This window comes from Eulemur rufifrons, chromosome 7, assembly GCF_041146395.1.
Source record: "Eulemur rufifrons isolate Redbay chromosome 7, OSU_ERuf_1, whole genome shotgun sequence".
Taxonomy (NCBI): Eukaryota; Metazoa; Chordata; class Mammalia; order Primates; family Lemuridae; genus Eulemur; species Eulemur rufifrons.
Window position 1 is genome coordinate 48,857,132 of NC_090989.1, and position 17,068 is coordinate 48,874,199.

Below are 17,068 nucleotides of genomic sequence, written 5' to 3' on the forward strand. Positions count from 1 at the left end.
AAGACAACACTGATAATGATAAATACAACTGCATGTGAAGGTATTGAATGAAAACCATTATTCTGATTTACAAACAAAGAATAAAATTTTTCTGTCATCACCATACTTCAGTATTCAGTAGTGAAACAATTTTCATGAATGACTGGATAACTAGCAATAGTCTTAATCTAGGTCTGCTAGGATTTCAACATGAACTTTATTTCTCCAAAATGTTATTTCTAAAAAAATACTAATAGTTAAAAAGTCCAAAAATGGTATATTCATGTGTTTACAAGCTTAGCACCCAAGGCTTTTACAATCTGGTTCATCTCAAGACTGTGTCTTGAAAAACACTGTTTCACAGATCTCTTCTGATGTGTTGTAGGAAATATTATACAAAAAGAAGGACTGATATTTGGCTTCCCCAGTGCCAAATCTGTATTATTCCGGGTTCTCCAGAAAGACAGAACCAATAGGACATGTATATAGATGTATCAGAGAGAATTTATTAGAGGAATTGGCTCAAGTGATTATTGTGGCTAATCAGTCCCATGACAGGGCGTCTGCAAGCTGGAGACTCTGGGTGCTGGTAGCATGGCTCAGGCCAAATTCAACCAGGGAAGCTAAAGGTGTAACTCTCAGTTCAATGCCAAAAGCCTCAGGACCCAGGGCACAGCTGATGTAACTCCTTGAGTCCAAAACCTGGTGAGCTTGGAATTCTGATATCCAAGACAGCAGAAGAAAAGTCTGTCCTAGCTCTCAGAGAGACACAAATTTGCCTTCTGTATTTATTCTTCCTGGCCTCTGGGAGATTGAATAGGGTCACCCAAATTGAGGGCAGATCTTCCCACCCGTAGTCAGTCCATTTAGACTCACACACTAATCTCCTCTGCAAATACCCTCACAAACACCCAAAATAATGCTTTATCATGTTTCTAGGTATTTCTTAATCAAATCAATACCTAAAATTAAGTCCACAAATCCACCCTCTGTCAACTTGGCACCCATATATATCTACTTAAAACATATTTAATTCCCAAATAAAGACATTAACAAAGTAATAGTCTGCTTAAATGATGCAACTGCCCCGTGTACAACTGAAAACGCACTAATCTCTTCTTCAGAATTTGGCTTTCAGGATTTCAACATTTGGGATTTTAATCTTTTGGAATTGTGATTTTGGGGATTTTAGATGTCTGAAATTGCTGGTTTTAGGAATTTGGTTCTTTGGCATTTTAACATTTGGGATTATGGCATTTGGAGTTGTGTCTTTGAGGATTACGGTCAGCACCATCCCAATTCACCACTGTAAACCTATTCCATTATTCAGGTGTGTGGGTCCTGGAACAATGAACCTGAACTCATATTATGGGTTCCTCAATTATGTGGCCTAAAGAAGTCACTTAATCTATCTGGACTTCAGTTTTTCTCATATTTATATTGTGCCTCTTACAGACATGTGAAGATTAATTGAAATGGTATACTTGAAAATGCTAGACCATGCTTATTCCACCGAAAGTGTACCAATTTGGGCTTAATTAGGAAAATAGAAACCACTCTAAGTAATTACAAAAAATAAAATGCAGAGCCCTAGAATAATGAAGAAATTGAGATGCTGTAAGAGACAGAATATAAACTCTGAAATTTTCAACAGCACGGAGTTGATGTCACTCCTAAGCTGGAGCGACAAAAGAAGGAGGAGGTGTTACTGGAACAAAAGGGCTGTGGTATCCCCAGAAAAGCTAGATTTAATGCGGGGTGGCCCATCTAGAACAGAGGAGATGCAGTCGTTGCTGAGATGCCACTTGAGATCAAGAGGATAGTGGATGAATACCCTGGATTCTCCCTCTCTCACATTTTTTTAACTGCCAACCAGTGTTATATATTTTTAAAACTAGCAGGAAACCAGATAACACAATGGCCTTAGAAATGGAGGCTTAAGGAGTCAGTGTCTCCTCCCACCACCAGCTCACCTGGAGAAATGACCACGGCAAGCAGTGGATATGAGGACAAATAATATTAATGCTAAAATCTACCCGGTATTATGGCTTTGGGTTTAACACGATGAAGAATTAAAAGGTAAATGACATATTTATACAAATGAAAAATGATTACTACCTTTCCTATAACCAGAACTCTTTGAAAATAAACAAGAAAGACATGCTAATATATAAAAAGACAAAACTTATAGAGAAATTCACAGAAATTTTTCATATATGTAAACAGAAGTTAAACATCCTTAAAATCTACCACATGAACATTCAGAATGGCAATTAAATATCATCAACATATGTTGATAAATAATGTGTTATTACCTTCCAAAGTAGGAGAGATAAATAAAAAATAAATCATATATTAAATATTTGAATTGTCTTTTTCACTTACAAGTGGTTTTATTATAGAAAACTTGAAAATACAGTAAGTGTAAAAATGAAAGTAAAAATCTCCTGTAATCTTATTATTCAGCTAGCAAATTATATATTTCCTTCCATATATAGTGTATAGATGCAAATGTGGAAGAAAATATGCATTTTCCTATATCTGTTGATGATGACTTAGATAATCTTTTATCCATTTATATGAAAAATGTCAGTAACGTTTAATATCTCAAGGACAAGATTTCTAAGGACTTCATGGCATTCCATCTTATATGTACACCAAAAGTTATGTATCCGTTTTTATATTGTTAGATCCTTAAGTTTCTTCCAATTTATAAGTAGTATAAATGATATGGTGACAAAATAATTGTGCAATAATGTTTAAAATGGCATTAAGATTTCTTTTCAGATAAGCAAAATTTTAAGGAACAATAGTATAATCCTCACTCTTGACAAAGCTGAAAGAAAATTGCCCTCTTGTATGTATTGGGTAAATGATAACATTTCCTTTTGGGATAACGATTTTGTAATATATTTTGAAAATCTTATAATAACCTAATACTTTAGTAGGAAAAATTATTTCTACTTATCTTAGAAAAATTACCATAATAGTTCAGAATTCCAATACATGAGTTTGTTTATTGCAGTAATATTTATAATATGGAAAGATAAGAGAGGCATATGGTATTTATTAGTCTAAAATCGGAAAAAAAGTAATTTTTTTCCATAAATTAGACTTAAGATTTGTTTAAAATACCAACACAAATTCATAGTTATTGAATTTAAAAAGCAAACAAGGAAAGTATGTAAACATATATATGGTATGAAATTAAAAATATGTACGTGAATGTGCATTTATGTATGCATGTATGTTGCTGTGGGCTTGTACACACAGTTACATAGGATAATAGTCTCTTGTAATTTTATTTGCATTATACACACATACAATTTCTAATAATATACAAGAAAGCCAAATGCGTAAGCATGAATCAGCTGCCAAGTGCCAACACGATGCCATAGCTCAAAAAGTTTCTTGATCAGTTGAAGTATGAAAGTCCAAATACTACTTGTGAAACGTATCCTTTATATGTGTAGTGTATAGAAGTGGAAGAGTTATTTTTATGCCCTCTTTAATGTCCAATAAATTAATTCACCTAAAATGATAAAAAATGTACTCTTAATTATCAATATCAAGTGACAAGAAGAAAACACTATAAAATAGTTTGAATTGCAGATAGGTGTGTTACATTTGCTTATGATTCACATGGCTCCTTGGTAATTTCATTAAAAGTAAAACTTTCATAGTAGATATTCCTTTCATGATACTTTAAATAAGCTCTCATCATTCAGGGACTGATTTACAACTAAGCGTTCTTCCTTTTTTTTCCCTTCCAAACACAATCAACTTAAAATAGAAACTGAAGAGGAAAAAGTACAATGGATTCAAGTACATGTCAAATCCATAATTTCTGTATAAAAAATAATGAACACAATTCAAGGCACTTCAAATCTTATTTCATCCAGAAAGAGAGTGTAATCAGAGTGTAATGAGCATTGAAATTAATAAATTAAAAATAAATGTCCATAAGAGAAAAAATGTATTTCAATCAGGCAGTAATTATGTTTTCAACATTGTAAATTAATTCCCCAAATGAATATCTTTCAGTGCATCCAATCTATTATCTATTTTCATCTTTTTATTTAAAACTCAGTGTTCCTAACTTGACTAAACCATTACATTATTAAAATATAAAACAAGAAGTGTGCATTAATACACCTTCTGACATTCCAACATCTCAGAAAATCTCTTGCTGATTTTAAATGCTGAAATATAACTTAGAGTGCACAAGCACTTTTTCCCCAATGGTGACAAAGAAACAAATGGAGCAACATGTAGTTTTAGATAGAAAATCTGTGAGGACGTTAATATCAATTCATTGAAAAATGAATAAGAATGACACATTAAATCATTAAATAAATTAAAATGTGTATTTTTTTTTTTACAGTTTCATATAATGGTTAATTGGTTGGGTCTGAAGAAGATGTAACATTCTGGTATTTACTTGTAGGTCTCTCTCCCACCATGATTACAGTAAGTTACTTCCTTCTTTGTGTTCCGTTTTCTCATCTAAAAAAATGAGAAAAACATTTTACATCATAGGATCATTATGAAAAACAAATCATATAATTTTTAAAATCTTTGAGTTCATTATTTGCCACATAGTAAACATTTAACTATTAATTATTTTTAGTATCTATCATAGTGCCTAAATTAGTTCTTTATGCTATATCCTTTTTATTCTGTTCTATTACCCTGACAGTAGGTGTCATGTTAACAATCATCTTGGATATCAAGGTGGTGCCCGTGTACAAGAAATATTTCAGTGTTGCTTTAGATAATGTTGGCAACATAGTAATTCTAAAACAATGGAGGAAATGTGTAAGGAGTCCAGGTTCTGGAAATTATAGTGAATTTAATGTTAGATAGAAAAGCACACCAATATACTGAGTACATTTTATATGCTTTATTGAGAGCAAGGAAAGAAGATAAAATGTTAGAATTTAGTTTGGGGTCAGACATCATTTTATATTCCAGGATTAATATTGCCTTTGAATTTTGTGAGTAAATAGGTTAAGTTTTGGGCAAATAGGCTGTTTTATAGTTTGTGAAATTGTACTATTTATTAATTAGAGAGAGAAGGAACAGTATAGGCGGTCTCTGGCTGTGTTTTACAGAAAAAGTATTGGAAAAATAATAGGGTATCTGGCTTCTAATCCTAGCTCTATTATAAACTGTATGATCTTCAAAAAGTCACTTCCGTGGACCTCAGTTTCCTCTAATAAAAGGATGTCGGATATCAAGTAATGGCTTAAATGTCTTCAAATACTATGATGCTATTATAATTAGACTAGTTTTCAAAGTGTGGGTTGAGGATACACTAAATATATTAGGTTATTAAGTATGAAATGTCCAATTGCCTTAAGTACTAAATTTGACAGTTGTTATCACCAGCATTTCACTTTGAAACTTCTAGTTTTAATTTCATTCTGAAGGTACCTCCTCAGTCTTTCAAATGCACATTTTGACTTGTGATAATCTTTCAAAATTTTTTACAGAAATTTTTGTGAAACCATGGATAAGTGAAAAATTCATGTTATTTTTGATTGTGAGTTGCGATGTGGAACCAATGCTGCATAGACAGCTGGAAATATCAACGAAGTGTTTGGGGAGGATATGGCTAATGAACGCACAGTACATCAGTGGTTTGAGAAGTTCCCTTCTGATGATTTTAACCTTGAAAATGAGCCACGTGGTTGACTGAGACCAAGGTGGATAATGATGAGCTAAAAGCTGTAGCGAATCCATCTCAACCTATGCATGAGTTAACAGCAAAGTTTGATGTTACTATACTAATAATATTAGACCATTTGAAACAAATGAGCAAGGTAAAAAAGCTGGATAGATGGGTTCTGCATGAATTAAATGAGCAGCAGAAGAGAAATCGTCTTGAAGCTTGCCTTTCTTTGCTGTCATGACATAAAGGCAAACAATTTCTATACCCTATTTTTAGATGTGATGGAAAATGGATTATTTTGGACAATTGAAAGCTTTTGGCACAATGGTTGGATAATGATGAAGTGCCGAAACACAGTCCAAAACTGAATATTCATCAAGAAAAACGAATGGTGTCTGTTTGGTGGTCCAGCGCTGGTATTATCCGCTACAACTTCATGAAACCTGGTCAATCGACTACAGTGATGTCTACTGCAACCAACTGGATGAAACGATGAGGATGTTTGCCATTAAGCAGTGGAGACTGATCAACAGACAGGCCAATCCTCTTACAAGACAATGCTTGACCACATGTTGCACAAACAATGCTGCTCAAACTATAGAAACTGGACTTGAAAACTATCTGTCGTCCACCAGACCTTGCACTAACTGACTACCAGTTCTTCCAGGCTTTGGACCACGTCTAGCAAGGAAAATTATTCAATTCTCAACAAGCATGGGAAAGATCTTTAGTGATTTCATCACCAGTCACTCTCCAGGCTTCTTCACTGCTGACGTAAACAAGCTGCCATATTATACCTTGTGTGAGATACAATAAACTATACTTTTGATTTGAAATCAGACATTTCACATTTAATCACTAATATGTATGTGGTGGGATTTTCTTTGTAAACTTCAACAAAACAACCTATTACAACAGATTAAATGCAGAAACAAATAAGAGAATCTAATTGTCTTCCATTTAGGCATACATTCCTTAAGTTTGCAAAAACATAAAAGAATGGGATAAGTCTCATGTTTGGCAAAGATGTGGAAACAACCCAAGTGCCCATCAATACATGAGTGGATTAATAAAATGTGGTACATATATACCACGGAATATTACTCAGCCATGAAAATGATGAACTACCTATTGTATTATCCTGGATGGAGCTGGAGCCCATTCTTCTAAGTAAGTATCGCAAGAATGGAAAAACAAACACCACATGTACTCATCATTAAATTGGTACTAACAGATCAACACTAATGTGCATATATGGGAAGTAACATTCACACTGTGTCAGGCAGGTGGGAAGAGGGAAGAGGGGATGGCTAAATCTACACCTAACAGATGCAGTGCGTGTGGTCTGGGGGATGGGCACGCTTGTTGGGCAGTGTAAAGGCAATTTATGTAACAAAAGCATTTGTACTCCTGTAATACTTTGGGGAAAAAAAAAAGAAAAAGCATAAAACATTTTTATTTTGGAAAATACATTATTTTTCATAATATTGTTACCTATCAGATCACTGGTTTATTTTTATTTTTAAATAAATAAAAATAATTTCTTTAAATAATTTCTCTTTTTTAAATATTAATATAATAAGCATTGACAAATATAATTCACATAAACTAATTTTGGACTCAATGATTTCTAAGCATATAAAGAGATTTTGTGTCATTTTTATCTTTTCACAGAAAGCCATTTCATTACTTTTCTGCTCAGTTTTCCCCATTTAGTCTTTCCCATAATGGTAATTTATATTCTGAGTACTCTAATGCCTTGCTGTAAACTCAATTTGATATTTTCAAATGAGTATTTTTTCCAATAAGGTAAAAATCATTCAGTATTTTCCTAACTACCAACTAATATTGAATTATATTTCAGCACATGGTTACCCTAAGGGAAGTTTCCATTTCCTCCATAAATACTGACAATATAAGGTTATCATGGAAAAAATATGAAAAATTTGTTCACAGCATAGCTCCTTATATAAAAGGGAAGGTATTTCATATAAAATTATGGATTACAAGGACATTTTTACATTGACTTTTTCAGGTCCCAGCAAATATCTAAATATATTATGGGAAGTCAAAAGGTCATATTGACTAAGTATTTTTCGATGGTCACTAGAGTCAAGTTAAAATATTTTTTGTTTTTGTTTGTTTTCAGAGAGCCTTGAAAAGATAGGCCAATATTATGAAATTATGTGGTTTAAGACTGGACTAAGAAGACGTTTAAGGGTAGAATAGTTTCTACTTCATTTTTAGAAAGATACTGAGATTGATAAAGTTGGGATTTGGCCTGATAAGATTTTCATTTCCTCTGCTTAAAGATTTCCATTTCCTCTGCTTACACTCTATGAAAATCAACCTGTTCATTACATTTTTTGTTGTTGGTTATTATCAAATATTTGTCATGTAAGCCAGTAGTGGAAAAATAATAAAACTTTCTTTCTTTGAACTGTAAATTTCAGGGTCCAGATAGAAAATTAATGATTTTGTTTTTAGATACTTTCATACTAAAATTGAAATGCAGGACAGATCTCTGCGTGGCTTTGGACTAACCCAATTCTCCCTACCTTCTTTCTCACTTGTCGTTTGCAGGATTAACTGTAGAACGGGCTGGGACTGCAACATTCTGGGATAAGAGAGGATCTGGTCAGCTAACAGCCCAGGCTCTGTTCCAGTCCCCCGTAGAATAGGATGTCCTTCAGTGCTTTATTCTAGCATGTGACGTGGACCCCCAGGGTATAAAATCCAGGGTGGGCTGCTTTTCAGGGTCCCTGAGCTGCAGTGTAAATGGGACATGCACAGCAGGGCTTCCATCCACCTCAAGCAGCTTTCCTGAGCTTACAAAGACCAGTACACAATGAATCCTAGACTTCTGTTGTCCCTGCTGCCTACCTGTAATAAACTCCATTCATGTGCCTTGTAATGAGTATGGGTGCTCTCTCATCAGACCCAGACAAGTTGATAACCGGAGCACAGTGGACCTGCTGCACACTAAAAACAATCAAGGAACTCTGGAGGATCTGAGATTTTATTCTTCCTACAAAATAACATGTTAGTGGACCATGGTTTCATAGATGCTGACAAAGGTATAGGACTCCTGGCACAGAGACAGAGGGTTTCATTATTTATGGCAAAGTAGGCATCACAAGTCTCACGTTCCCTCTAGTAACACTGAGTCATGTGGATCAGTCCCGTGATTGCTACACACACAGTGGATTTGCATAACAGCTTAAGAAGACTGAGTTTAGGGGACTTCCAATATTTATTATGTGGGAATCCTAACAAGACTGTTCAATGTTTGCTCCAGAAGGAAACATTATCTTTATTCCCCTGTATAACAAATGAATTTGCCCTCTGCTCTTTCTGCTCTAGAGGTAGACATGGTCTTTATCGTCAAAGGCAGTGTAATAGTCAAACATGCTTGAACAGATACTCTAGAACAAATTGTCGAAGCCTCTGCTCTGAAAACTCGCACACATAAGAGAAAACCACAGAGAAGAGGAGAAATAGGAGAATATCGTTTTCTCCCAACGATTTGGACGGCTCCAGACTCTGTCCCTCTTGTGGAAAATATATCCGGAATATTACCCTATCCCTCTTTCACATAAAAGATGCTACTATTCACAGGGTATAGACAAACAGAACAGCAGTTGAACTACTGCCCAGGTTGCCTCTTTAAAAACAAGTGTTAAGAGTAACAGTCACTCCATCTAAAAGCTACCTAACAACTCACTCTTTTACAATGCCTAATTGTGTGCTTGCTTGAGAATTCCAGGAACTGGCCTTGAACTAACTGTAGAACTAAGATTTCAGGACTCTCCCCTGGAAGAAACTGCTGAGCAATTAACCTTCAATTCTGTTCCAGTCTAGCTGACACCAGCCAGACCACCAAACTAACCGCTGGAACAAGATATGCTGACCTGCATTTAGCCAGCTCCTGCACATAGTTGCCCTCAAATAGTTGCCCTTTAAAATCCTTCAGTCGGCCTGAGGAATTTGAGATGGTCTTTGTGACATGAGTCCACCATTTCCTCAGGTTGCTGGGTCTTGAGTAAATCTGCATTTCCTTCCACCAACTCATCTCTCAAGTTTGGCTTTTGAGCAGCAATTAACAAAGCCTGAGTTTGGTTACACAAGAACTATAGTCAGTTATTCAAATGGAACTAAAACTTCTAATATCTATTAATGACCTAGCCGGCTGCATGAGAGGCATAGTCAACCTATGTCCCCAGACAATGTATGTTCTACCTGGAAGGCTGCAATGCTTGTAAACAAAATTTCATTTCCAGGGTCATTATACATGCCATTGGGTTTATACTTCTTACATCACAGTCAGGCATTATGTTGCCTCAATTTTAAAAGTATGGTGACTTGTACCTACAGGGGGTTCATAAGAAAATGTCAAGTGTTGAAGAAACACGGCTTCAACCCTGGAAGTCATTCAGGTCAGCCTTTATTCACTAGTCAGAATTCTTATGGATGATAGAATTCTCTCTGCATTTGCTAATGCATCCTGCCATACCCAGAATAATGTCTCGGGCTAAAAGTAAAGGTCAATACAAAAATATATGGAGAAACTTCCTGGCTTTCTAAGGTAGATTCTGGTGGTTTAAGGAATTTGTTTAGCTAGGACACTGGGGTGGCATTGAGGTCAAAACTGCTGTTTGGTTTCAACCTACTACATGGAGTTCTGTTGACGTTAGCCTTCTGTAAATACTGCATGAAAAATATCGAACAGTTTCTGTCCCAGCGCATTGGTCAGATGTGGTAATGTGGGTGATGGATGAGTGTACTCATAGGAAAAGTTACAAGAAGCCGAGATGGTATAGAAATGAAGGGTGGCTATTGTGAGGGAATTCTCCTTGGGTTTCTTGTGTTTCTGCACTGATTCTGAGCAGAGGTATTGACAGCTTTTGCTGTGAACAGTTCATTCAAGGATGGCTGCATATGAAAGAGCCTGGAATTATATAGATAATGTCTCCCTCAGGGGCAGATAGTAGATTTGTTGGCTAGCCAGGATAGTAAAGACAATATTTTTCTCCTAGACAAAGGATGTCAAGTTTGTTAGCAGCCCTGTTTTAAAATTGGGGTTTCCTAAGTTTGGGATTCCTCAGATATACTCAAATCTATTATGTTTGCAGGATTTTCCTGGGCCACTGAAGAAGTCCCTGTGGGACTTGGAGGCAAGAGTAACCAAGGGGATCATGAAGGTCATATTGATTGCTGTGCCATTAGTTATATAGTCCTGTCTTTCAGCCAGGAATTTCATGCCCTCTTCCAGAGTCCATATAACTGTAGCAAACAAAGTTGCCAGCTTGCAAGTATGGTAAAATCTCATACCCTTCAAACTATTGACAAATATTAATATTTGTCAACATCAGATTTTATTAATTGATGAGAATATTGCCATAAGAAAACCGTGATTGTGTTAACTCTTCAGAAAATTAAATATGCTCGGGAAGTGAAAATGATTTATTATTGATCTCATGAAGTTCTTACATAAAATATAAACTGATACATAAGTAAACAATTACTTTCTTTTCTCTGCAGTGTCAATGGAGGAGATTGCATACTTTTTATCACTTTTTTTTAATGCTGTAGATGGGATTGATTAATCTATTTTTAATTTTAGTCCAAAATTTGCTAAGCTTTTACATTCCTTTGAGTTATCAACATTTTAATAAGCAAAGACGTATTCAACTTGTTCAAATAACCATGTCTTAGACAATTAATAATATCAGCAACTCACTTTATTAAGACAAGTTCTATTCAACTTCCAGTGTTTGTAGAGTGTTATAGTTTTTCTAAAACCTGTTTATTTCATTAGTAAACATACATTTTTGGCACCTATTTGTTCAAAACCTAATACATGATCAAATGCAACTGCCTGATTTTTCAAATTTACATGCTCTGTGTTTTCTGACATGGTTGTTTTTCATTTGAGAATAATTAAGAAATATTTGGATTGTTGTCATTTGTAATTTCTTTTTGCTTTAATTCCTTTTGCCAGCCTGAATAATCACAGCAGTGCTCTATACAACAGTGTGATGGAGCATTCCTTACACCTCCCTCCTCTGAAGATAGGTGTATTTCCTATCCAAGAAGCCTTACTGACATATCAGCTTGGCTTCTGGTCTATGGCCCAAAGTGTGTCCTTTTTTAGTGTGAGGAATTACTTTCTTAGGGAAGACATATACAATGTGTGTTGGTATTTTTTTTAGTAGCTGCCAGTAGGAAATATTTTTAAAGAAATAAATAGTGGCACATCAGAAGATTTAGAACAACACTCTCATTCTAGCCTGAGCTATGACATATAATTGGAAAATTCTACTGGCATGTAATTTTTACAAAATCTCTCTTCAGTTATGCAAAAAATGAAAAGTGCACTAGTATTTTCTACCTACAATTTCAAAAGCTATGGTGATTTAGATTGTGACTTCATGATACTTAATATTTTCCCCAATCTTTAGGCCTCAGACCACTTTGTTCAAATTCTTATTATTTTCAATCAAAATGGTTACATATGAAATAGTGGTAAGATAAGATTATTCCATGAATGAAATCATATTTCTTATGTCAGTGATTGATGATTAGTAGAATAAAAAGGAAATAAAGAAATGCAGCAACTGTGGATGAGGCAAATAAGCTGTACCTCAATATCCAATGTCATATTTTTATTAGCAGAGAAGTTATTTTGTTGTTCAACCACTTCATAGAGGAAGATTTTAGGAGTTGCAAAATTTGACTAAAAAGAGAAAGAAAGAAATCACGGTTAATCTGGATTTTGACTGCTTTGTGTAAACTTTTAAGTACAGGAGATAAATAATATGTCCCATTCTATTATCCTAATTTTTTTTCCAGTTGTTCTATATATAAAGTTTTAGCATAAGGAAGATAATAGAAGAGACAAAGTGTGATAAGAGATGAAGGTGGTTTAGCATAAAAAGTGAATAGGTGATAATTTTTAGAAAATTTATTAAGTACCATGAAGATGTAATATAAGATAAACCTATGAAAGTAAACCTATGGAGTTTTAACATGAATGTATTTAATATGACAGTAGGGCAAGTCCTTTCATTGTTATCTTCATGCAGGCCTTTCTTAATACAACAATTTAGAATTTTTGCCTTGATATTCCATATTCTGTGACTATGAGAAATTGTATCATGGTTACCTGTTCTTCACTCCTTCTTTCCATTCCCTTTAACATGTGATTTTATTGTTTCTCTCTCACTCTATCAGGAGTAAATAACCCCACTCCTTGGATTTGGACAAAGTCATGTGACTTTCTTTGGACAATGTAATGCTATGACCAAGGTGCATGGCACCAGCAATGTCAATGTGCACATATAATGTCCTTCTGTTTTGCCCCTTATTTTTGAGTGTTTGCCATAAGAAGAAGATGATTCAGATACTTTGATGTCCTGTCCAGAGAGAATAAGAGACACATGACACAACTTTTATCTTAGAATTGACAATGTTAACCTTCACTTTGTCAAACTTTACCTATACCCCTGGAAAATAGCAACAGTTAAATAAATATCCCCACCATTTTTCATTCCAGGAAATGGCTTACTTCAAAGAACCACTCTTCCCAATCTAATTTAGATAAGACTCATTGATTCTCCCTCTTGTTTATCTGTGACACAAACCTTCCAAATCTTCATCTTTTCCATATCAATAATAACTGAACTGTTTTTATTGATTTACCAGTCTAAACAGAATACCTGGTTTGACCAAATTTTACCCAACCTTTTCTCCCTTCTTCGGGTTCTTAATTTTCAGCCTGAACCAGCATATAACCTCCCCTTAATGGCCTCTCCTGAATATAAACTGACTATAAGGAAAGACATTCCTTGATCAACTGTCTGAACATGCCACCCACTTCACCATAATCTGTTCTTTCTAGCCTGTTTATTCCTCCTTATGAAAGAAAAGCCTTTTTCTGCCTAACCTTTGAGATACTTACAGTCAGAATGTCCTCTCTGTCTCAATATCCCCTTTACCTCTATAGCAATAGTCCTTTATCTGTATTATCATAATCTTCTCAAATAACATCTCTCTTTAGTTAGGTCCATATTTGTTTTTAGTTAAGAGATTTCTGGTACTGTGACTCAGATGGCATGCCAACCACCCCTCAGAGCCTGATGTCTTCACCCAAGAATTAATGCCATCTCCTTTGAGCCTTTGTGTTCTTCCCTAGCTCAGAAAATCCAGATCCAAGGTGATAAGTCACAACTCATAACCCAGTGCTCTGGACATTTTTCTCTCATAGCATGGTAAGGAGCTATTTTGGTTCTTTCAAGCAGAGACTTTTCTTTGGACCTTTCATGAAACCTCTTTTATTTTTCTCCAGCTCCTTGAATCCATGGGTTATGTGAGATAATCTCATTGGTTCTTTGAACCCAGGGATTGGACAGAGGTATTTGCTAATCTTCTCAAACTGTGGATTATGTGAGGAAATTAATTGAGCAGGGCTCTTTTCTGACTGCATTCAGGTTTTATCTCTGATTTAACTATCTAAGCCAGTGTGTTAGCTATTACCTTGGTCTTCCCTGGGTGAATATACGCTTCACCATAATAGTACTTATTCAGTTCAATATCTTTAAAAGTGGCAAAATTTTACCAAAGACAATTTAGAATTACAGTGGGTATTTGAAGAAGCTCGAAAACTCCCCAAACTGGCTCATGTAAGACTTCTTCTTTCCTAGTAATCCCATTCTTCCTTTTTCTTTTTACCCACAACTGATCTTCTCGTCTCAAGATCAGAAACCTCTATTGAGTCCTTTGATTTATTCCTCTTGTTAGGCAGGGACCAAATGTGTGGGTGGCAGACACAGGCCAGGAGGGGAGGTCCTAGGGGCAGAGAAGCCAGGGACCAATCAGGGAAAGCGACTGCAGGAAAATGCAGAACACCTGACAATCATGTAGCAATCTTCTGGTAACATCCCACACCCTCTGAGGACCAGGCCAATAAAAGCAAATCACCTGGGTGTTCTTAACATCTAATCCGTTTCTCTCTCTGGAATGTATTTTCACTTTGTATAGTTTCCTTCTTCCTTCTTTTCTGCAATAAAGTTGTTTGTGTGGAATTGCTTCCTGTCGGTGATCACTCCTTTGCACCAGCCTTCTTGTGATTCTTCCAAGCAAGAAGCGAAAGAACCAGGACGATAGTCTGCTAAGAGGCCGGACCTGACACTCTTTAGCACCTCTATGTCTTCAATCACTCTGGCCACCTCTGCCAGACTATTTTCTTTCCACTTCAGCCCCTGATCTTCCCATAGTTACTCCAACTTCAGGTTCTTCTTTTCTGATGAGGGGCTCTCAAGGGGCTCTCCAGGACTGCAAAAGTACCTGCCTGAGACTGAAAAAGCTAACTGAACACAATTGGACATCATATCCACTCAGGAAGGCTTCAGAGACAAGCAGGTGGCCACTTGGTCTCCTCTGAGTCCCTTGCCGAAAATTTAGTCTACGGCGTCCATAAGAGCCTCCCTCCATCAAGGCAGAGAAAATCTTGAGTGTCGATAAATACTGGTGAAGATGCTATTAAACAGGTAAACTCATCTTGTACTATTGAAATTCTAGACTTGAAGGAAAGTCTGTCTCTGTCAGTATCTATATATGCCAAATCTGCCAATTTCCAATTGGTATTACAAAATTAGATTATAAAATCCTTTTAAGGATCTCTATTCTGATTTGTTTAAAGTTAAACAAGCACTTATAGAAAAGAAATCCGATATTCTTGAAATTTGTAGAAATTAAAGATATTTAACTTTCAATACTTTTTTAAAGCATTGTACTGGTTAATTTTAGTTGTTAACAGACTGGATTAAGGAATACTTGGAGAACTTGTAAAGCATTATCCCTGTGTGTGTCCATGAGAGTGTTTCCAGAGAAGACTGGTGTGTGAGTTGGTGGACTGAGTTGGAAAGGTCCACCCTTAATGCAGGTGGGCACCATCCAATCAACTGGAGTTCTGAATAGAACGACAACAACAACAAAAAGGAAAAAACAGAGGAAAGACGATTTTCTCTCTCTCTTCTCGAGCCAGGACATACTTCTCCTGCCCTTAGACATCAGAACTCTAGACTCTCAGGCCTTTGGACGCTAGGACCTATATTAGTGGCTTCCCACTTTCTCAGACCTTCTGCCCAGGACTGAGAGTTACATCATCATCTTTCCTAGTTCTGAGGCCTTTGAAATTGTACTGAGTCATGCTACCAGCATCCCAGGGTCTCCAGCTTGCAGATGGCCTCTCTTGGGACTTCTAAGATTCCATAATAACATAAGCCAATTTCCTTAATAAATCCATTTATCCCCTTTCATCTCTCTCTCCCCCGCTTTCTATCATAGAGATAGAGATAGAGACCTATATATTATATTGATTCTGTCTTTGTGAACAACTCTAATACAAGTATTCTCATAGAAACTAAGCCTAAAGTTTTAAGAATTTAAGCTCACATAATTTAGTCAAATATTTGGCAGACTAGTTTAATATTGTTGGCTTAATAAAAACAGCTATGTTTTCTGAGTTAGCATTAAGTATGAAAAGCATATATTTTTATTCTATACCCTAAATTTCTACCAGTCCTGTACTTGAGACAATGTATACATCTCCCTTATTTGTATGATAGGTTTTCTCTTTAGTTTTTGCTTTACTCAGTTACTCAGTGAGGTCTTACCTGGTACCATAACTAACTTAGACACCCCCCAAATAATATTTATTTCTGATATTTTAATGTAATACTACTTAAATTAAATTTGTAAAAATTAGTTGTTATCTACTTGAATTCTTTCTCAATCACCAAATGAAAGCTACATGAGGGTGGGACCATGTTGAATTTGTTTACCCACAGTCATGTAATAGCTGACTAGTTATTGCATAAATATATGATTCTACTTTAAAGGATAATATGATTATATCAGAATAGAAATTTTTATTTTTAAATATTAATTTAATAAAAAATAATTTCTTTGCCAATAAAGCACATGAAGCCTAGGAATTTGGAATCAAAGATCACAACCAAGAAACAAACTGAAAGCAGTTTAACATTAATGCGACCAAAATACTAAAGAGAAAGAAAAGATTGTTTGATTCCTATATTTTCAAACTTTGACCAGAAAAGTGACAATAAATAGCACATGAACAGTTCAGTCAAAGCCTTCAAGTCAGTTGTGCCTATATATATATATATATATATATAGGCATAATCTCATTTCTGCCTTATCTTTTTTGATGATAGTTTTTGAAACCTGCAAGTGTTTTGTCACTTAGCATCTAAGCATTCAGAGAATCAATTATTGAAATAAAATCCAATTTCCTAAAGTAAATTTTGAAGCAATAGATTGAACTTGGTCTCCTCTGCCCATCAGTGATTCAAAATTTTAATGATGACTTCTCTCAATTTGATGAGCTTCTGA